At 38.6% G+C, this 6000-nt stretch overlaps 1 long non-coding RNA gene across 3 annotated transcripts in view; it reads right to left on the reverse strand.

The window, feature by feature from the left end:
* Positions 1 to 5730, reverse strand: part of LOC140502051 (uncharacterized) — a 61253-nt gene extending 55523 nt beyond the window's left edge. For all 3 annotated transcript variants that reach the window (XR_011966505.1, XR_011966504.1, XR_011966503.1), the window contains exon 1: positions 2845 to 5730. This is a non-coding gene — a long non-coding RNA (uncharacterized lncRNA). The remainder of the gene's footprint in view (positions 1 to 2844) is intronic.
* Between the last annotated feature and the right edge of the window lie 270 nt (positions 5731 to 6000).

Raw genomic sequence — 6000 nt, forward strand, 5'->3', positions numbered from 1 at the left:
AATCATGTTGAAGAGATTATCTTTGAAAAAATGCTGTGGATATATCTTTGGTGAAGTCACATCCAATCAAAACAAGCAATTCTTTAAAAATGTTTTTTAAAAGCCCTCTTTCTCCTGATCTATTGGAAAGTCCCACTTACTCTTTGCCCTAGCAAGAGCTGTCAAGAGAAAGATGTCTTCTAAGTAGCTAGAAGCAAAATAAGGAACCAGTTTCCTCATTAACTAAAGGTCAGGAAAATACTTTGAGACTGTGAGTTATCAGACAAAGTACTTTACAAAGGGATTAAGATGATGGATCACAACTTCCCTTCTCCCTACCTGCCCAGATCTATAGAAGAGTTAAAAAAAAAAATAATTTGGGCTTTTGTTACTTTCTGATGAAAAGAAAACAACCACCTTCATTTTCACTTTGGAAAACCCAAGAAACTGTCTTCTGCCATCCCTTTTTGCTTCATTGTTCTGCCAGAAGAAGAATGTGGACAATTACTCCCTAACCAAATGGAGTCCATACATGAGATAATGAGACAGGAGGAAGCCTTGACCCCCTGGGCAGGACCAGATGGTTCTTTCTTGTACAGAGCACAGTTCAGCTATTACTTCTTCTAATCCTACCTTTATAGTGGCAAGTCTTCTCTGGACAAGTCGTTCAAAAGCTGAGACATTAAACCAATACTTGTGAAAATGAAACCTTAACTTCATCCTTAAATATGGGTCTGGCCCAGTGATTTCCTAGATGTCAGGTGATTTAGTGTTCTAGAGCAAGGGCTCTTCACCTATTCTGTGACCTGGCCTTCTTTGGCGTGAAACCTAACAGTCGTTTCTCAGAGCAATAGAATTAAATAGGCGTACTAAAGAAACCAATTGCATTGAAATACAGTTATTGAAGTATTAAAAAAAAAAAAAAAGGTAAAGGACTTCAATAGTCCTAGAATGTTGCTTGTAAATACCGGTGGTGTTTAACTCAAATAGAAAGGAGTTGGGAGGAGATGAGAGAAGGCACTCATCCACACATAAGGAACCCTACAGGCCACTTATTGACTTAGTTTTACAATGTAATATTCTCTATTTTTTGTTGTATTTTATTTATTAAATATTTGTTAATTACATTTTAATCTCTTTCGGGCTATGCTGTGGGGTCACAGAGGGGAAAGGTGGGGAAGGGGTAAGATGCCATGCTTTTTTGGACACCTCTGGTCTAGAACACTAAGAGGTTAAGTTACTATGGGGGGGGGGGGTGTTAAATAACTTGCCCAGGATCACATAGGTAGTAAGTGCCTATCCACTGTGCCACCTAGCTGCACCCCCTCCTTTTTTCCCATCCTCTTATGAAAAGAAAAATTCCCCTTGGGAATTACTGAAATAAAACATTTACACCATTTCTTAGAGTCTGAGCTTTCTCAATCCAAGGACATGTACACACATTGGGAGTCCTAAAATACTCTCTTCTTTGAAGCTCAGTCAGGAAATAACTATGAGATGTAAAAAGAAATTATCCTGGAATTCTTTCTCTCTTTAGATGGAAGACTGTCATCATCCCAAGTGAACATGATTTGGAGGGGCTAGGTGACATAGTGAACAGAGCACTGGGCCTGGAGTCAGGAAGATCTGGGTTCAGATTTGACCTCCAACACATACTAACCATGTGACACTAGTCAAGTCATTTGACTTCTGCTTGCCTCAGTGTCCTCATCTATAAAATATGTATAATCATATCCCCTACCTCCCAAGGCTATTGGAAAATCAAACAAAACAATAACTGTAAAGCGCAGTGCTTGACACATAGAGTTATATAAATGTTAGCTGTTTTTATCACCGTTATTTGCATTGCTTAGATTTTTTTCCACCCAAAGCCCAATATCTATTTTGAGTACCAAACTATGCAAACTGACCATCTGCAGATGGTCTCCCAGATAATTGCCAATCTTCTATTTTATCTCGTACTGGGCATCATTTGATATTGTTCCATGATTCTCAACCTATGACATGGATAGGAGACGACGGATGTCACAAGATAAGCTTTTGTCACATGGAACAATGTAGGAGTTTACTGAAAATGCTACACGGTTTCTCAAGCGCCACCCAGCCTGGCCTCTTCTTCCTTTTTGTTTGAAGGTCCAACTCTTTATCTAGCTGTGCTACCTTTTGAAAATCCATGTACGGACCGGACCAACAACTCAATCTTCTGTCCCTCCATTTGAGTGCCACCACCTAGCAACATGGGTTTTTCAATCTATTTTTTTCAAATGCAATAATGTATGTAAAACTCTTTGCAAACCTTAAAGCACTATATTAAATGAGTTATTATTATTACCTCTTATTTTGTTTTCAGTGGAGGAGGTTAAAACGCTCTCTTGGACTAGGTGACCTCTAAGGTGCATCTTGCTCAGTAATCTATGATCTTTTAAATGGTTATGGCTTTGGAGAATATGGAGAGTACAAGATAGCTTCCCAGACATGGGGTAATCAGGATGGGATTCAGAAATAAAAGCATTTGGAAAAATTTGCCATCCATGAGGAAGGTTTCTGTTTCAACTCAACCCACATCATTCTTTGGGACTCTTCTGTTGTCTCTCAGCCTTCACAGCTGCAGACTTTTTTCCAGTAATACATGTCCTCGATAAAAACCTTTTATCATATTTAGGATTAATACCTCAGGCAACTTTGAATTTCTGTTTGATGCTTTGCTGGAGTCCAACCAGTTATCTCCACACTTGTATCTTGTATTATTTTAACATGTGCTTGGTGGGCACCATTTTTGAGGAAAGCAGCATTTTGTCCAGCCAGCTTAAATGCTTACTAAAAAACAATAACAACAAATAGAATTCAGTAGCATCTTCTACTCACTTCACTTTGCAGCTACAGGGACTGTAAAGATGTCACATCTTGGAGAAAATCCTTCATCAAAGCCTTCCTGTTTCACGCCAATAGAACACCCCAATCCCAGAAATCAAAATTGGTGGTGACTCAAAGAGCGATGGAAAGACGCACAGTGGATCCAAGTAAGCAACATACAGCATAGGACCAACAGTAATTTATATTCTGGAAGTGACAAAAAAGGGTTGTCAAAAGGACAGGCTTTTTTTTGTTTTTTAGAGGATCTTATGGTAGCAAAGCACCAGAAACAAAGTATATGTCTGCCAATTGGGAAATGGCTAAATAAATTATGGTACAAAGAAGGATACAATTAAATACTGAGTTGTAAGAAATGGCAAATAGGAAGCATAGGAAGATTTCACGATCTGATGTAAAGTGAAGTAAGCAGAGTCAAGAAAATCTAGATGACCATAGACAATGAAATAGAACAACCACAAAACAATGGAGAGTACATGCTACAAAGTTACTATGATTATGTAAATGTGGCAGCTGGGTGGTTCAGTGGAAAGAGTGCACAGGAAGACTCGTCTTCCTTAGTTCCAATCTGGCCTCAGACACTTCCTAGCTGTGTGACTGTGGGCAAGTCCCTTCACCCTGTTTGCCTCAGTTCATCTGTTAAAAAGAAAAAGAAAAAGAGCTGGAGAAGGAAAAGGCAAATCACTCCAATATCTTTGCCAAGAAAACCCCAAAGTGAGGTCATGAAGAATCAGACATGACTGCAAACGACAGAATACCAGCCACAACAACCAAGGAGTCGTAGCAGCAAAGAAGAGAAATGAGAAGATTCCTCCAAATCCACTCTTTGTGGGGGTGGGGCAGATGATCCATAGGGGTGGTAGAGTGAACATATTTCCAGACTTTTTCAATGTATTAATCAACTTTGCTGATCTTTTTAAAAATTCTCCTTTTTATTTACAAATATTATTTGTTATATGATTTGAATCTCCAGGGGTAAGAAATACTGGGAGGAATTCTGATGATATTAAAAAAACTAATAAAATTTTTTTCCAAAAAAAAAAGAAACGATAAATTTGTGTGACTGGAAAAAGAGGTGTAAGGAGAGTGAGACACAATAGATAAAAGATAGTCCTGGAGACATTAAACGCACCATAAGAAGGTCTCAGGACTACTGAGTGGTTATTCTGTAGAGAATTCAAGGAAGAACTCTTCACATGAGAATGCTACAGGGCAGGAAGTAGCAGAGAAGTTGAGATTGGCACTGAGATGCTGTTAAGTATAATCATAGATTCAGTGCGGGAAAGGGACCTTCCTTCAAGTCCAAGATTTCATTTTACATTTGAGCAAACTAAGGGCCAGAGATATTAAGTGACTTGCTCCAAATCACACAGGAAATAATTGCCAGAGGTAAGATGTGAAACTAGGGCCTCTCACTCCAAATCCAAGGCACTTTCCACTAGACCACGTCTCCTTCTTTAAAGCACTGCTCTAATTCAAGCTTTATTTCTACGGACCAAGATCTGATCTTCCGTGTGGGAAGCCATTACCATGTAACTTGAGCCTTGACAGTAATATTCTCTATCCAAGTCAATTTTTAGTCCCAAGTTTAATAGTTTATTTGTACTTCCCCAACTCATAGGATTATTATCAACTCTGTTTCTCTTTATCCTATGGAAACTTGGTTTGGGGAACCAGCAGACTTTGTGTTATGGTATATTCACCCTTCAACTAATCCCCATGCAGAAAACAGACTTTCTTTCCACTTCCTGCCCTTGTTCCCAGTCCACCAATGACACTTCTTTTTTTTATATTTCTCTTTCATAGAATAATTCGTTTCATGGCAGACAGGTAAAAACATTTTCTATTCTTACCTCCAGTTTTTAGAATTCCAAGGTTCCATCAAGGGTCAAATCTGTGTCCCTCCCCCCCAAAAAAAATTTATATTTCTTTTGAATCACTTTCATAGATACCCATATATGTATATATTATCTACCCTTGCTAGATTAAAAGTTCCTTAAGAGGACATAACAGGCATGTAACAAATGTTTTTTTCATTTATTGATTGATTTTCACTAATTGGGAGTCAAGGAAACTGGGTTCAAATCCCAGGTGTTCTATTTCCTAAAAAGAAGTATACTACAGATAAATTCACTTATATTTCCAAGACTCTGATTCCTCTTCTGTAAGATAACAGGGTTGGACTAGATTTCGTTGAGTTCTAGAGCCTACATTCCTGTGAAACATACAAACAAAAAAAAAGACAGCATGAACATTGGCAACTCACTTAAAATGTGCCATTGCTCTGAGTTGGTAAGGAGATTTGACAACCCCTATCAAAACAAATGGAGGACACTGTGCCATGTAAACCTTGTACTGCTCACTATTTTGAAGTCTGAGAGGTTGGAGAACGATGACTTCTGTCCCTCCAGGGAAAAGGATTTTGTCAATGCAAGAGTGCTACATACATTACATTTTCTTTATGTCAAACTCTTTGTAAGCTTCATTGTTAAAAACAGGTCTTTGTAATTAATCATTGGATTAGAGTTGAAGGGAATGTAGAAGCTCACATCCGCCCCTCAAATTTTATAAATGAGATCCTCTGAGGTTAAGTGACCCAAAATCACATGGCTAGTAAGAGGTTCAGGCAGGATTCTAACTCAAGTCTTCCCAACTCTAACACTATCCACTATACCACACTGCCATCATCACCATCGTCATTGTGTTTGTCATCTCTGTCGTTGTTATAGCTCTATTGGGAGAATAATAATAATAAATCACATTCCCTCACACTGTACGACCTGCTCACCAGTTCAGTGAGGTACACGTGCAGATATTCATTCTCCACATTTCACAGATGAGGGAGCCAAGCTCAGAGCAGTGAAGAGCCAGGAAAATGAACACAGTAAGATGGCTAGTGAAGGTATCACAGCCAGAAGTGACACATGAAGGCTGGCTTCATCACAAGTATTCCACCGCTTGGTGCTTTGGGATCTCATAAGAACAATTCGTGCAAGTTATATCGTGTAGATAACAAGCTTCATGTTTTAAATCTAAACCACGTTTCATCAAATAACATCTTTTCCATGTATATGCCCTGTGTTTTCAATTTGATCACCAAAAGTTCATGAGGATAAAAGCAAAAAAAACAGCAAAGGGAAGGGAGGTAGC

This window comes from Notamacropus eugenii, chromosome 4 (genome assembly GCF_028372415.1).
Source record: "Notamacropus eugenii isolate mMacEug1 chromosome 4, mMacEug1.pri_v2, whole genome shotgun sequence".
Lineage (NCBI taxonomy): Eukaryota > Metazoa > Chordata > Mammalia > Diprotodontia > Macropodidae > Notamacropus > Notamacropus eugenii.